Genomic DNA, 16,927 nt, shown 5'->3' with positions numbered 1-16,927 from the left:
AAAACAGCAAGAAGCAGGCTCCATTCCCCATTTAAATCTGTCGTGCGAGGCATGCTTTTTGGCACGCATGAAGTAAATCCCACGATCGCTTTTGAACTTGGACAAAGTACTTCCAAAGGAGCGCTATGCGCAAAGATTTAACAAGCTCAACCCCCGCCGATGATTTGGTGTGAAGAAGCAGAACATTCAAGTTTCACAGACAGAAGCAGCACGCCAGCACAGCCAACATTAAAACGGAGGGCACACTACGATTTGCATTGACTCAAAAGTGATCTGGGCAGACGTCGTTCCCTGCATAATGCAAAAAGTGGCAAAGCGCTTTTGGGTTGAGAGGACGCAAGAAGGTTTTTGTTTTGTGCCTTGATGTCAAGCTGAGAAAGTATCTTTAAACACTTTGCTTAGTTTCTCGATAGACTGCCAAAAAGCAGTTCCCTCCCTTTCGTCTGAAGCCAGCTGAAAGGGGGTCTCAACAGAAGCACCTGGCAGCAGTGGGATTCGAACCCACGCCCCCGAAGAGACTGGAGCCTTAATCCAGCGCCTTAGACTGCTCGGCCACGCTACCCGCTGTGCGTTGTCTCTTTGTCTCATTACTTGCCCAGAGGAAGCCGGGTGGGTTTTGCTCTTGTCGCCCGACTTAGTGGCGTTATGACCGTGGAACCGACTGCACCTGCTTTTTCTGAGATGCTTCCCCTCTCATGGCGAGATCTCGACTTCTTTAACACCTCTGGATAAAGATCTTCTGTGGAGCAGGTTTCAGACCTCTGCGTACAGCACCCTTGATGTCATTTTATTTTTACAGCAGCCGCATCCGGAAAGTTGTGTCTTTTACGTTTTATTTGAACAACAAAACTACATACAATACAAACAAGAGCACATATAACGTATCAAGAAAATCGTCAGGGGCACATGCTATAATACAATTACACTTTATGAAAAACGATTACACAAGGTAAATAAAGATAAGGTCCGCACAGCTTGTTCTTACATTTCGAAAGAGTCCGTAAATACCCCTTGACGTCTATTTTGAACTGTTCAAACGTAGGACTCTTCCCAGACCATTTCACTTTATACCACATTCCTAAACGAGGATGCTTCTCCTGTTTTAGAACTATTTTGGGCGGTATGGCTTATACAGCACACCCACAGTATTCTAATGGTGGACTGCAGATCTGTGCTATAGTTCAGTCGAATTCAAAGGATCCAGCAATCGTACTGGATTTGACTGGGATTCTGAAATGTCTCTTGCAAAAGTATTCGGGTTTGCTTGAACCTTTGATACAAAAAGTGATCTGATCTGAAACTACCCAGCTTACAATCTCTGAGGTAGTTGTCACTAAACTCGGACGTGATGTGGCACACATGTGCCGTGTGCCTTTACTTTTTTAAAAAACTGGTACTGGGAAAAGTTTCTTAATATTTCTTTTGATTAGCATGCAAGAAAATGTGATTTTACCTATGGAATTTCCCGCCAGTGTGGAGCTTGAATTCACAACCTTGAGACTCAGTGTTCAAGAGTCACAGAAGAGGTCAGCCTGGTCTTCAGTTTGCCAACGATAAGCTCCGGCAGTGCTCCTCTGTAAAGCAGATTGTTCGGATCGGTTATGTGGGACGGCACTTCGATACTAAGATCGTTTGCAGCACACGCATGGTTTCCCCCTTCACGCAAAAAACATAGACGAAGGAAGCTCTATTGTCTTGGGCTGCTGACTCCCGGATTTAAAGCGCTCTGGGTCCCAGCTAAGTCTCTAACAAGCACACTATAAAGACAGGAATTACACTTTGCTCACGTCACGCATGGAATGGCGAGGCTTCTTGATCCAATATTATCTAGTCTCACCTCATATGGTGCCGATTCCTGGTTTTCATTTAAGAAAGAGCACTGCAAACACCGTAAACAGTGCAAAACGTGTGATGAAAGAAGTCTTTTCCCCCCTGTGTCTAAAGCAGAACACAGAGGAGTCATGCCGAGGGTTGTGAGATCAAGATTTCAGTGGAGCACTGTCGTCTACGTCTTTAGCTACATGAGTTGGACATCCTCTTGTACACAGAAAGCAGATTGAGATCCTCTGACATGAAAAGTGCCAGATAAAAGCCATTTCTCATCCTTTCTCTTAGTGGTGGAGCTATCGCATGTAAATGAGGCAACTTGCAAGGCGAGCAGGCTCGGTGCACACCGAACGCAGATGTCTCAGAGCAGTTGAGACGTGTCCAAGTGCCTGTCAAAGGACAGCACTTTGCCGGCAGCGTGGCTTAGTTGGCTAAAGCGCCTGTCTAGTAAACAGGAGATCCTGGGTCCGATTCCCAGCGGTGCCTTTCTTCCTGTCTTACTGTACAGAATTTATCCTTATGGGGAAATCCCATGCCTTTTAATTCAGGTGAATGCAAGTGTTCGTTTCCTTTCTGGAACAACTTGTTTTGAAAGAAATCTATACAGCTTGAGAAAGATGAAACACAAATCTTGCTTATCAGTGAAGAAGAGGTGCTCCCAGCAGGCCAGCTAATACCAGCAAGTTTTTTTTCACCCTGACCCAGAGAATGGAGAAAAGCGAGGCGCCTGTGGCTCTGCAGTGTAATCAGTTCGGGAGTTCGGCGGTTAGCTGAAAGAGTGGTAAATGGAGCTCGCCCCAGCCCGTCCTTATTCTTTTAAAGAGGATAAAAAATTAACTTCGCCGCCACTAATACCGGTTTTTAAAGACTGCCATGGGCATGGAAAAAAACACACCACAGATGGCTTTTCTGGAACCGAAGCAGAGATTCCTTTACGAACCAACTGATAAAGCTCAGCCAGTGAATACTGTTAACAGAATGTGAAAGCACGATCAACTTTGTAACTGCAACCACAGGAAAAACAGCAAGAAGCAGGCTCCGTTCCCCATTTAAATCTGTCGTGCGAGGCATGCTTTTTGCACGCATGAAGTAAATCCCACGATCGCTTTTGAACGTGGACAAAGTACTTCCAAAGGAGCGCTATGCGCAAAGATTTAACAAGCTCAACCCCCGCCGACGATTTGGTGTGAAGAAGCAGAACATTCAAGTTTCACAGACAGAAGCAGCACGCCAGCACAGCCAACATTAAAACGGAGGGCACACTACGATTTGCATTGACACAAAAGTGATCTGGGCAGACGTCGTTCCCTGCATAACGCAAAAAGTGGCAAAGCCCTTTTGGGTTGAGAGGACGCAAGAAGGTTTTTGTTTTGTGCCTTGACGTCAAGCTGAGAAAGTATCTTTAAACACTTTGCTTAGTTTCTCGAGAGACTGCCAAAAAGCAGTTCCCTCCCTTTCGTCTGAAGCCAGTTGAAAGGGGGTCTCGACAGAAGCACCTGGCAGCGGTGGGATCCGAACCCACGCCCCCAGAAGAGACTGGAGCTTTATTCCAGTGCCTTAGACCGCTCAGCCACACTAGCTGCTGTGTGCTGTTTCTTTGTCTCATTACTTGCCCGGAGGAAGCCGGGTGGGTTTTGCTGTTGTTGCCCGACTTAGTGGCGTTATGACAGTGGAACCGACTGCACCTGCTTTTTCTGAGATGCTTCCCCTCTCATGGCGAGATCTCGACTTCTTTAACACCTCTGGATAAAGATCTTCTGTGGAGCAGGTTTCAGACCTCTGCGTACAGCACCCTTGATGTCATTTTATTTTTACAGCAGCCGCATCCGGAAAGTTGTGTCTTTTACTTTTAATTTGAACAACAAAAATACATATAATACAAACGAGCACATAAAACGTATCAAGAAAATCGTCAAGGGTTCATGCTATAATATTGTACTGTTTTCAGGTTCCCTCAGGAAAAGGTCAAGTGGCGACGTGATAGTTAACCAAGCGACAGCTTCATTCTTTTAAACCACACAAAACCAAACACAGGACATACACACACGAGGAGACTGATGGAGCATGTTCACATCGTTAGGGTGGTAATTACTTAACAACAGGCTATACACTTATAAGGCTACATGGTACCATGAGTGCCTAGGTGCACTTCCTCCTCACCACCGGGCCAGGGGGGTTACACTGTCCCCACCTGAAGCGTCTGGCGTCCCGCCGACATCGAACACCCCCCTCAGGCTATACTCATACTCTGCTAAAGGCTGTGGAACTCTGCATGAGCGGCTGTTACGAAGCCCGCGGTCACCCCATTGTCGGCCGGCTCTGGCCCTGGCTGCTCCTCCGGAGCCTCCCCGCGGGGCTCCTCCTCCCGGTCCCGGTAGGGGGCCAGGCGGTCTCGGTGCAGAACCATCACTCTCCCCCGGTAGCAGACCTTGCCTACCACCCCGAGGACCTCAGCGGCCCCCTCCCACAAAGGCGCCAGCTTAGGGCTGAGGCCTTTGCGGCGGAGCGGGCTGTACACCCAAACCAAGTCCCAGGGCTGGAAGGCAGGCCCCCTGCAGCGCAGGTCGTAGTTCTGCCGGACTCCCGCCTGAGTCAGATGGGTCCGGGTAAAGCTGTGCACCCGCCGCATCCTCTGCTGCAGGTCCTACTCGTAGTCCAGTCCAGCTGGTGGTGCCGACTCGTCTCTGGGCGGCGGGCCGAAGACCAGGTCCACCAGGGTTCGCATTTCCCGGCCCAGCATGAGTGAGGCCAGGGTACACCCGGTAGATTCCTGGATAAGCCTAGAGCTCGAGGGGGAGGTGGCGGTCCCAGTCCCGTTGATGCCAGGACACCAGGGAGGCCAGCTGGGTGGCGAGAATCCGATTAAACCGCTCCACAGACCCGTCGCTCTGGGGATGCAGCGGGGTGGTCTGAGTCTTAGAGATCCCCAGGCACTGGCACACTCTGGCGAGGACCTGGGACTTGAAGATATGCCCCTGGTCACTGTGTAACTCCTCCGGCACCCCCAGCCTGGCAAACATCCCCTCCAGTAGTGCATCGGCCACCGTGGGGGCAATCTGGTCCAGGAGGGCATAGGCCTCCGGCCACTTCGTGAAATAGTCCATTGCTACCAGGACATAGCGGTTTCTGGGCTCGGCCCAAAACGTCCACCCACACCCGCCCCATAGGAGCCCCTACCTGGTGTTGTTGGAGAGGGGACCTTTCTGCGCCATGCACACCGCTCCACGTCCCGGTGGCAAAGACCCCAATAAAAATGGCCTCGGAGACGCTACTCGTCTACTGTTTTTTTACAGCCGAAATGCCCCACGCCCGGCTGGCCGTGCACCGCTCTGAGCACAGCCGCGCGGAGCGACTGTGGCACCACCAGCTGTCACCGTATCTCGCCACTGGAGGGTACCCGCCACCCCTGGCGCAGCACCCCATCCTTTACCTCCAAGGCCTCCCACAGGGCGCAGAGGGACTCGACGGACTTTGGGTGTGGGGCAAGCTCCTCTTGCATAGGCCGCACTCCTGCTGCCTTCCAGCGGAGCACCGGCCCCACGTCAGGTTCAGCTGCCTGACGCTGCGCCAGGTCTGGCAGGCCCACCCCCAGCAGCCCCTCCAGGGCCATGGCCGCGGTGCTCGCCTCTGCCACGGTGCGGACAGCCTCCTCACGCTGCTCCTGCCGGGCGCAGTGGTGGCGTTCCGCGGCCTCGCAGGGGTGCCGCGAGAGAGCGTCGGCATTGAGATGGTGAGACCCCGCACGGTGCACAACAGTGAAGTCATATTCCTGCAGGACCTCTATCCATCGCACCATCTGCCCCTCCGGCTCCTTAAAGTGGAGCAGCCAGGTGAGGGATGCATGGTCGGTCCTCAGCTGGAACCGGGTCCCGAACAGGTACGGCCTGAAGTGGCGGACCGCTGCCATCACCACCAGCAGCTCGTGACGGGTCACGCAGTAGTTCCGTTCAGCCCTAGTCAAAGCCCGACTATAGTAGGCAACTACAAGCTCTCCATCTGTCCTCTCCTGCGCCAACACCGCACCCACCTCCGAGTTACTCGCGTCAGTATCTAGGACATACGGTAACCGCGAGTCGGGGTAGGCCAGCATGTAAGCTTCAGCTAACCAGCCGAACGCTATCTCACAGCCTGAGTCCCAGTCGAAACGGCAGCCCTTGCGATGCTGGCAAAGTCCCGGACGAACTTCCAGTAATACGAAGCCAACCCCAGAAAGCTGCGCAGCTCTGCAACGTCGCGGGGAGTCAGCCAACCCCTCACTGCAGCGACCTTACCTGGGTCTGTAGCCACCCATCGCGGTCCAACAACATGTCCCAGGAAGGTCACCTCCCGCCGCAGGAGCTTGCACTTGCGGGGGTTGAGCCTCAGGCCAGCACGGTTCTGGAACTGGAGGTTCGTCAAGGCCTGGAACCAGCAAATCGTCCAGATACAGCACACACTGGTTCCACGGGACCGATGCCAGCACCCTCTCCATCAGCCTCTCGAAAGTCGCCGGGGCATTGCACAGGCCAAAAGGCATGACAGTAAACTGCCAGAGGCCCTGGGGAGAAGGAGCCAGAGGGAGCTGAACCAGGTCGACCCAGTGATGTAGTCCAAGGCATCGTCTATCCTCGGCAAGGGGTGGGAGTCTTTCCGGGTGACCTCATTCTGCTTGCAGTACTTAACGCAGAACTTCCATGAGCTGTCTTTTTTTCGGACCAGTACAGCTGGCGCAGACCACAGGCTCACGGAGGGCTCAGTCACTTTTGCTGCAAAGAGGTCATCGTTTTGGGTGAGTAGCGCCTGGAGCCACTGCCGCTGGTCCCAATCGAGGCCCTCGCATCTTCGCTGGTAGAGGTCCTCAACGGTGCGCCTAGCTTCCACGCAACGCTTGGCCCCCGCCACTGCCGCCTTGTCTGGCCCCCCGGGTGACTCAGGGGCAGGATCTGGCACGCTCTCTCTCCAACTCACAGGCCCAATCCGCCCCAGTGACTGCCGCCGCCGCCGCCGCCACCACTGCCTCTTTTTCTCCTGGCTCCAGCAAGCCCGCGTCCCTCAGCCTTCGCCGGGCCTGCCCTCCACCAGGTGAAGTCACCCCTGCCACACCAACTCCTGCCAGCTCAAGTCCGAACTGGCCCCCACTCGCTGCAGTACGTCCAGCCCCAGAATGCAGTCCTCCTGGATGGGTGCGAGGTAGCAGGGGTGGCGGACCGTCGCTGCACCTAGACAGAAGGCAAGCACCTGTTTCCCCCGGACTGCAGCGAGCTGTCCCTTCATGGTCCTTAGCCGCAGGCCGGAGGCCGGAGGCCTCCCATCCTGGGGGGGTGGTGCCCTCGGTGTTGGGGAGGACGCCCGGCCGGAGTAGGGTTACCGATGAACCGGTGTCAAGCAGGGCCAGGCAGGGTTGGTCCTCGATTTGGCAGTGGAGGTACAGGCCCTGGCGACAGCCAACTCGCCCCACGGTGGCGTGAGGGGCGCCGGTCTTAACAGCGCTCTCCGGAGTGGGGGTTGAGGTGTTCAAGAGCGGGCAGCCATTCCCGCGCTGAGCCGCCTTGTTCTAGTTTCCCGACGCCGATCGAGGAGTGCGAGGTTCGGGTGCCCAGCAGTACCGGGCTCGGTGTCCCCTCTTCCCGCAGCGGTCGCAAAACAGCATGCGGGGCTGTTCCGTGGCGGTTGCTGCACGGGCTGGCTTCTCTTCCCCCTTGCTGAACTCCTCCGTCGCTGCCTCGGTCTGCTGGCAGGGCACCCTGCGTCTGCTGGTGCTTCCAGCCAACCCGAACACGGCCTCAGCCCGTGTAGCAAGGGCCAAGGCCTGCTCCAGCAATGCCGGCGCGGCCAGCTGCACATGGCGCCGCAGCTCCTCGTGTGAGAGGGCCTTGAGAAAGGCCTGGAGAGCCATCTCCCGCTGCGCCTTCCGGGGAAAAGTTGGGTATCCTCGGCGGGCGAAGAACAAGACATCCGCGGCGACCGGGCCCAGTCGCTCTCCTGGTCAGCGGCGCCGCAGGGCCAGCCTCTCCCGCATCAGGTCCGGCTCCTCCTCCACACCGAAGCGCAGCTGGAGAGCTGCTGCCAGCGCCGCGTATTTGCCTCAGTCCTCCTCCGGGACATCCAGGAGCACCTGGCAGGCCGCTCCTTCCAGCGCCGCCACCAGGTGGCCGGCCATCTCCGCCCGGCACCAGCCATTCGTCCGGGCCGCAGGCTGGAACTGCGCCTCGTAGGTTTCCCAAGGCGCTGCCCCGTCGTAGCGACCGGGTTGCACTCGCACTGATGGGTGTGGGAATCGCTGGTCAGCTCTGGCAGGGAGGGTATCTTCTCTTTGGGGCATCCACTGGGCGGGAGTAGCAGGCAGTCGCCCCAATTCTACCGGCAGGACCACTACTGGATAGCCCTGGTAAGGGCTGTGGCCACCTGTCGCACCCAGGAGTTGCTCAGGCTCCCTATGTGCGCTGCCGATGGGTTCTGTCTCTTTTAGAGTCAGACAGCACTTGACAGAATCGGCTAATGTCTGCCAAGATTTGTCCATCCTGCCCGCTTCTGACACCAATGTAGCGTTTACAGGCTTTTCTCAGAACAAAGGACCAGTGGAGACGCGATTAACAAACCAAGCAATAGCTTTATTCTTTAACAACCACAAAACCAAACACAGCATATACATGCACATGAGGAGACTGACAGAACACGTACACATCTTTAGGGTGGTAATTACTTAACAACACGCTATACACTTATAAGACTACACAGGGCACTAGAACTACTAGGACATTATTTACACAGGTAGGGTCAGCCGCTGGTCACCGTGCTGACCCTCAGACTCTCCCCGGCTACAACTCCCAGCATGCCCAGCGGTACTATGCGCGCCTAGGGGCGCTTCCTCCTCACCACCAGGCGAGGGCGTTACAATATATATATATATTTTTTCTCTGGTTCTCAGCAGTATCATTGGGCTGAACTCCAGTTAAATGCTTGACTTAGAAAGATCAAAAGTGAGCGAGGGAAGATGGGTGGAGATTAATGGAAGTTATAAAGGCAATGGGTTGGCTCTGCTTAAGCTTCATTCAGACCTTATTAGGGCAAACTTTGCTGCTGTGCTTAGTACGCAGTGCCGAGCTAAACCTGTTCTCAATTGCAATGAAAACAAAGTAACAACTGCAGCACTCCAGAGTAACTAAAGTAGCGGACTAATTTAAATTATGTCTTCATATGGCTTAGTACCGTACTCGGTGTAACGCAGGATTGCATTAGAAGGCTCCCAAATATAGTGGAAATAATCTGTTGCTTGGAAATGTATTGGAATATTAATTAAAATTGCTTTACACTCATACCATATTTATTAATAATGAAGTTTATGAATGTGTGTATTTACAGAAGTGTCATTCACTATTTATGTTTAATGTCAATCATTACTAGTAGCTGTGAGTTTTAAGATATGCTAGGGAGTGAAGAGAACAGAACAGAGCAAATGGTTATATAAATGGAGTGGGAGCCTTTAATATGTTCTATAAAATTTGGGAGTCAACTGAATAGATTTGCTAAGTATTTTATTGTGATGGGTCTCTGTATTTGTGGTTATCAGTGGAAAGCAGGGATAATAAGGAAATGGGTGGCACCCAAGCACATGTTAAAGAAAAAAACTTGGCTTCTTAAAAGTGATTATGATAGCCACAGGACAGAAGAGACAGTGCACTGTGGTCCAATAATGACTGTGTTGAAACAGCCAGAGTGTGCTGCATGCCATGGAGATGGAAAAGGTAGCTCATCCCAGTCAATCGCAAGGTTGTGTAGGACTGCACATGACCTGATGATGATGGTGCTGGCTCTTGATGGACTGGTATACAAACCAAATGACAGCCAAGCAAAGCGTTAGTTGTTTTACAATTCCGAAAGATTGTTCAAAGTGGCTTCTTGCATTTTTATGACTCTTGTTACAGTGCTTCTCTTGTAATGTTGTAGGATTGTGCACAGGTGTCAGAAGATATAGTCATAAAGAATAACCACAGGCAAAACAACATGCCAGCTTGCTCTTCCCTACTTTGAAAGGAAGATATTGGAACTGATTAAAGAACTTAACTTGAAATGTAAGCTCCTACTGACACAGGAGAGAGAGTTCTGAAAAGTAAGCACAAGGCACACTGTGAATAAATAAATGTATTAATTTAAAAAAAGAAATACTGAGAAGGTCAGAGGAACAATAATTGTTGTATTTATTTGCTCAGGTAGTTTTATAAGTTTAACTTTCAGTAAAGTTCTGTTAAAAATAAAACTGGTCATTAGTTGGCGTCTTTTGTAATGATTTAGCAATAGTGACATGTCGGCTTGTTCGACTGGAGTGTTAAACAAAATTAATACAGTAGCGTCCTGTCTCAAGTGTACAGCTGCAGTTCTCGTTTGTTTCGTGACTAATTGCAATTGCATTAGTCTGTGTAAAAAAAGACTTCTGCAGCTCCAGTGGTGTGATCGAACTCATGCTGAGATTGAGTTCAAGCCTCACCTGGAGCAGTGTGGCCTATATTTTCAACTATTTAAACTAACTGACCAGTTTAGGTCCTGTTAAGTATTTGCTGGAGATCAGGTCTAAATTAACATGAAAGGAACAAGTAAAGGTTTGTTCCTTGTCAGACCTGAAGAAGGCTCCAAAGCTCAAACGTTGTTTGCTTCTCTTTTCAGCATGGAATAAAATTTTACTTGTTCCTATGCAGTCCACACATGCTGACACAGCTCCCTACTTAAATTACCATCAGCAATGGACCTCCAGCAGACCTATACACAAATATATGAGAGAGGTCTACTGAAACGAGAGGAGCACGATGGAGTACCGAAGACTTGAAAAAGCACTCACTTTTCTGTGTTTTTGTTGTTACCCAGATTTGTTTTTAATGTTCTTTTTCTCTTTGTTTTGAAGTTGTTTTGTTTTTTTTTTCTTTTTTGTAGGTGTTAGACTACTACAGGGATTTACCTAGGTTCTATTAAGACTTCTTTTATCAAAACATATTTTATTAATAAAAGCGTGATTTCTTAATAATCAACTTTAATGTTATCTTTATTAGTAGCTGTATTACAGGTAATGCATGCACAGCCTTTATTATGCTATAGTGAATTTTCAGGTATCCCATGGAGGGAAGAGAACTGAAATTAAGGAAATACTTATTTAAAGGGGTCTTAAAGTCTTAAAAGTGTTCTGTCACATCTGGGTGTTAATTGAATAGATTTGTTGTATTATTTCATATGATTTGACTCTACACTTGTGTTTCTCAGGAGACAGCAGTAATATTGGGGATTTGCGGGTACAGATAATAAATTATACTATACAAGTGTAGAGGTTTGATGGGTTTACTGAGACAATTATTAATTGTAGCAGTAATCACGAGGTTGTTCGTTGTGGTTTTTAGAAAATCAATCGTCAGAACAACTAACAACGCACACACACGGGTTCAATACACGAGATACATTTATTCATATAAATTGTGCACCAAACATATACTAGTCTGCCTGGATACGAGCAGCAGACATTACTGTGAGGGTTATCAATATACAAAGTATATAATCTCGAAGAGATGCAAACAAAAAGAGATACACAACAGAGAATATATGTCAATATATATCGTTCGGTTACCAAATCGCTAATCAGTGTTATTACCCACTGTTACTCTAAACTCGGAAGTAAATACATTACTCATGAATTAAATTGATAACAACTTGTGTTGAGGTACAATTGAATTCTCGAGACGCAATGTAGAACATGGGGTTTACTTATCCACTGTGTATGGATTTGGAATTTCCCGGCACGAACACCAAACCAGCTGACAGGCTCCGTTGCAGCCTCGGTCCCAGCGGTTGTCCAATGGGCGTTGTCCCGGCGTCCTCTGGCTACTGGCCAACCAGTCGAGGTGCAGCTCGGAGTAGGACGGGCGGAGGAATCTGACTGTGGCGCGCAGGGCAGTCGTTGCTCCGAGGGGATCTACCAGCAGTCCGGCTGGCTAGTAGAAAGTCTCTATGCACTATGCACTCTATGCAGTGTGACGGCTAGTCCTCACAAGTCACTCTTTTGCCCAGGAAGAAGCTGGTTCGTTCCCGGTCCAGCGCTGCTTCTGAATAAGCTATTCAGGTTGTCGACGAGGGTCCAACTGTGGGCTGCCGTTGATCAAGCGGAGCGTTCACGTTGGTAGAATTCTGAGTACGTACGGGATCCTCGGCCCCGCGCTTAGAATAAAGTCCAAGTCCCTTTGCAGACAACAGCCTTTGTCACGTGATTGTCTCTGAGGATGCGCGAAAATGGCCAAGGAGAGCCCTGATCTGAGCTTGCGCTCCCTTTTTGACCAAGACACAGATGTGTTCTGATTGGTTGAGAGTTTGGCGGGCATTGGAGACCCACATGGTGTTACCACACCCTGCCAGTCTCTAATTGGTTGATCAAGGTGAGATACGAGTCACATACTCCTGACACTTAGGAATGCAGTCCAGATGTCCATTTGGCACTCCCTAGACAGATAGGCGCCAATGGATGACCATTGATCATGATAGCCAGGCTTATCTAAGTGCATCCCCATTTGGGAGCTGTCCCTTATCAAAAGAAAACATCTTAAATCAGCCTGCATGAATACTTTCTCTGTGGCTGAACCACAGAGATGGAGAGTGAGATGGGGCCTCATTAAGGAAAGCACAGCAATGCTTAATTCTGTCTTATTACCAAGCATTGCTGCTACAACTGCTTAAATTCAAACTAAACAGGACTATGGGAATGAGATTTGATTTCGAACTGGGTTTTAAATAAATAGGACCGCTGCACTACATTGTGCTTTATGTAAGACAAAAGGTGGGCTTCCTGTGTTTTCGATAACTCAGTTGTAAGAGCGGAGGAATATAGTGGAAACAGCTGGGAACTCTTTGTTCTCTGGTTTGAATTTGGCTGGAAGAAAGGTGTTTTTTATGTTCTTTAAAATTTGTCGTTCACTTAGTTGTCTTATTTTCTAGGCTTGTAGACTCCTCACTCTTCCTAAAAGAAAGTGCTGCAGATAAAGATACAGTAGTTGTCGGAAGTTTGTTCAGTGGTAGAGCACATACAGGCTGTATGTGGTTGTTTTCAATCGCCGGCGTCTCCACTCTGGATTTCTTCCTAAGCACGATATCTTTCCTTACTTGTGTGTGAATTTCAGCGCGACACATAAACCCTTTGTCTGTTTTATAAAGATTATATTTTAAATCAGTTAAAACAAAAAAGTACCTATTACATACACGTAGAAAACACTTGTATCTAATTTGAAAATTTGGGCAATGTATTACTAGTAGTGGAGCTGAGCTCACAGAAGAGCAGTTGATATTGTTAAACCACGTATTATTTTTAAATGACGCTACTAAGCACTGACACGGTGTTAGTGCAGTCCTACCCAAGCTTTCTATCGACTGGATGAGTCTCCTGTTCCATCTCCAATTCTTTCCGCACATTTTGCCTGTTTCACCACCATTATCATTAGACTATAGCCACTAATACGAGATTACTGTTCTGAAAGACTGTCTTAAATAATAATGTTGAAAAGGGTAATGATAAGAGTTTTTTTTCATTAAGGTAACCATACATTTGCCTGTATAGTACAACTTATTATCTGTATCCGCAAATCCCCAATATTAATGCTGTCTCCTGAGAAACACAAGTGTAGAGTCAAATAATATTACAACAAATCTATTCAATTAACACCCCTATGTGACAGAACACATTTAAGACTTACACCCCTTTTAAATATGTATTTCCTTCATTTCAGTTCTCTCCCCGGGATATCTGAAAATTCATTATAGTATAATAAAGTCTGTGCATGCATTACCTGTAATACAGCTACTAATAAAGATAACATTAAAGTTGATTATTAAGATATTACACTTTTATTAATAAAATAAGTATTGATAAAATTCCTTGTGAATAATTGTAGAGTCTGGAAAGCAATTGTTCATTACTTAATGACGATATTATTTCCACTACATTCAGGACAGTTCCAATGTAATCTATTGTTCCACTTCGTCTGCTTAGTCTCCTACTTTAGTAACATCTAATGGGAAGCAGCTGTTATTTTAGGTTTGTTGCAATTGAGAACAGGTTTGCTACAGAGCTGCTGACAAATTTCAGCAGCCAGTTTGTTGCAACTGACCCGTTGTAGCTACCAATCAGAAAAAAAACCAAACGCAACAACTTCAAAAGAAAAAAAACATTAAAAACAAATCTGGGGAACAACATAAACACAGAATCTAATGCGAGAGCTTTATCAAGTCTTCAGTGCTCCTCTTGTCTCAGTAGACCTCTCTCATATATTTGTGTACAGGTCAACTGGAGGTACACAGCTGATAGAAATTTAAGTAGGGAGCTGCATCACAGCATGCGTGGGCTGCAAATGGAAAAGTATAGGTTTATTCCATGCTGAAAATGGAAGTAAACACAACGTTTCAGCTGTGGAGCCTTCTTTGATTGTGACTCGAAATAAATCTTTACCTGTTCGTTTGATGTTAATTTATCTCCATCAAATACCTAACAGTATCTAAACTCGACAGTTGCTCTCAGTAGCTAAAGACACTGCTCCAGGTGAGGCTTGAACTCACAACCTCGGCATGACTCCGCTGTGCACTGCTGTATAAGTACCGCACGCTGACCGATTGCACCACTGGAGCTGTGCAAGTCGTGCTCCTCATACAGACTGACGCTGCAGAAACACAGGGTGAAAACGGTTTCGGTTGTGGATCCATCTATACATGGGGAACACTAAAATAGCAAGGAAAATACAAGAAAAGAAACTGAAAGAATTGTGCTAACAGCAAAGGGGAACTGAGGGAGGTGGTCAGACAAGTAAATCAGCCTGGCAGATTATTTGTATCGACATTTTTTGAGTCAATCAGCAAACAGATTTCTCTTCATGTGCCTTAAACTGTGCAGTTTGTATCTTCGCTGTAGATAGGTTTCTTCAGAAGTCCAGTAAACTGACAATAATGGAGAACTAGCTGACGCACCCCGTCGTGAAGACCCTCTGTAAGGTGATTACACGTTTCAATTTCAAGTCGCCTCCTTTACACTCAATTGCAGCCCCGAAACTGAGAGAAAGCATGAGAAATGGCTTCAGTTTCAATGTGAAAGTGCAGTACAGGCTCGATGGCTTCACATCTCCCATCAATCACATAAAATTGCAGTAAAGCGATCTAAATATGACTCTTAAGTACTGGGAAAGATGATTATTTTGAGCGTGCCTCCAAGGGTCTGCTACGAGGCTTAAGTTGGCTTCTTATTCGCCAGCTTCTTATGCGTGTTTTTCGTTCCACCTTAAATGGTGCTGCTGTGATGTTATGTCGCCTTTCGCCTGTAGATGGCTCTCTTCGATCAGTACTAATCCGGCTGGAATACTGTAGACATCTTCACTGAAAAGGAATATCCAAATAAATAGCGACTGTCCAAATTATATTTTTGTATGGAATATATTTCAGAAAATCGCAAACCAATTTTAAAAACTCACCACAACACGGACTTACACTGGGAAAAGGTAACTGCACTTTCTGCTTATTGCTACGGCCTTCCCCCCGATTATGAAAATGTCTCACAGTTCTGACACCGCCGTGTGAAAGACAATGTAACAGACTATCAAAATCCTGAAGTACAAGAAATTTTAATGCACCAGTTTTTTTAAATATGACCCTCTGATCCTGGCATGTCAGTATACATTTCGAAAAAGTATGGCACCAATCGCACGAATTGCAATGGCACAAATTGTTGAGAATATCACTGACCTTGCCGATATTTGCAGGGGATACGAATGTTTTGCACATGTTGAACTACAACACGTAAAAATTGAGCTTCTTAGTCAATATCATCGGGAATGTCCAATAATGACGAACATCAGTAGCTTCAAGGAAACTTTGACTCGCACATGGAGTTTTATCTTCAAATGGAGGGTGGGAGAATTTATTTGTACTCTCGTTGCTCATTAGCTAAACTATTTTAAAAATATGACACAGATTTGTTCGAGAAACTTGTAATCGCCTTAAAGAGAGTCTTCTTGAAGATGTGCACCAGCTAGCTCTCCACTGTCAATTGACAGGACTTTAGGAGAAACTGTTCTCATACAACCAACATACAAATTACACATCTTAAGGAACATGAAGAGAAATCCGTGTACTAAATAACATAAAATTGTCACTGTAAATTATCACCAAGCTGTTTCATGTGTCTGACCACCTCTTTCCTACTTTGCAGCGAGCACAAATCTTTCTGTTTCTTCATCGCAATTTTACTCTTTCCCCCATGTGGAGATAGATCCACAGCTGAAACTTTAGGTCAGTTCCTGTTACTCTGTCCGATTGAAAGAGCTGTATTAAAGGCACTCCCATCTCTGTAGGAAAGTTATTGCTGCTCTCAACACAATATACTGCAGCCAAATATAGCGATACTGTCACTGCCTGTGGGCCACGTGTTCCTGCTGGCAGTCTATTATGTCATGTTCATCCACACCCAGAAACATTACTTCATCGCTATTTTACTGTCCCCCATGTGGAGATGGATCCACAGCCGAAACTTTAGGTCAGTTCCTGTTACTCTGTCCGATTGAAAGAGCTGTATTAAAGGCACTCCCATCTCTGCAGGAAAGTTAATGCTGCTCTCAACACAATAGACTGCAGCCAAATATAGCGAAACTGTCACTGCCTGTGGGCCACGTGTTCCTGCTGTCAGTCTATAATGTCATGTTCATCCACACCCAGAAACATTACTGCTGGAGCACAAGAGTTATATAGGCGCAGTCCATAGAGCAAGAATCTCTTAATCTCAGAACTGTGGGTTCAGCCCCCACATTGGGTCCCTCTGTGTCAATTTCATCCCCCCAATCCTCCTAGCATGACCTGATGGCGTAACAGTGATACCCAGTACCCAGCGTAATTCAGCTTTCTTTCCACTTGATTCAGATTTTGATCTGAAATCATCAGCCGAACAAGAGTTTGTCTAAATCGAGGGAGATCTGCTCACAAGCAAGTATTAAACACTTCAGCATTTTCTGTTCGAATACCACACTTTGTCAAAACACTGCCGCTTCTTAAGCTAATAAGTAACGGTTTTTGAGCACGCATTGTATTGTTAATGCTTATATTAAAAAAGCATAAATTCACA

General features: G+C 47.7%; 2 non-coding genes and 1 pseudogene across 2 annotated transcripts; 1 reads left to right on the top strand and 2 right to left on the bottom strand.

Moving 5' to 3' along the window:
• Window positions 1–480: 480 nt before the first annotated feature.
• trnal-aag (transfer RNA leucine (anticodon AAG)) lies at window positions 481–562 on the bottom strand. Its single transcript has one exon. It is a non-coding gene; the product is annotated as a tRNA-Leu (tRNA).
• Window positions 563–5,080: 4,518 nt separating this feature from the next.
• Window positions 5,081–5,893, top strand: LOC148664752 (uncharacterized; annotated as a pseudogene).
• Window positions 5,894–14,357: 8,464 nt separating this feature from the next.
• trnai-uau (transfer RNA isoleucine (anticodon UAU)) lies at window positions 14,358–14,451 on the bottom strand. The gene is made up of 2 exons: window positions 14,414–14,451; window positions 14,358–14,393 (listed from the first exon to the last, which is right to left on the bottom strand). It is a non-coding gene; the product is annotated as a tRNA-Ile (tRNA).
• Between the last annotated feature and the right edge of the window lie 2,476 nt (window positions 14,452–16,927).

This window comes from Lepisosteus platostomus, chromosome 5 (assembly GCF_059453375.1).
Source record: "Lepisosteus platostomus isolate fLepPlt1 chromosome 5, fLepPlt1.hap1, whole genome shotgun sequence".
In the NCBI taxonomy this organism is placed as follows: domain Eukaryota; kingdom Metazoa; phylum Chordata; class Actinopteri; order Semionotiformes; family Lepisosteidae; genus Lepisosteus; species Lepisosteus platostomus.
The sequence above is the reverse complement of the archived record's forward strand: the minus strand, read 5'-3'. Positions and strand labels throughout refer to the sequence as shown.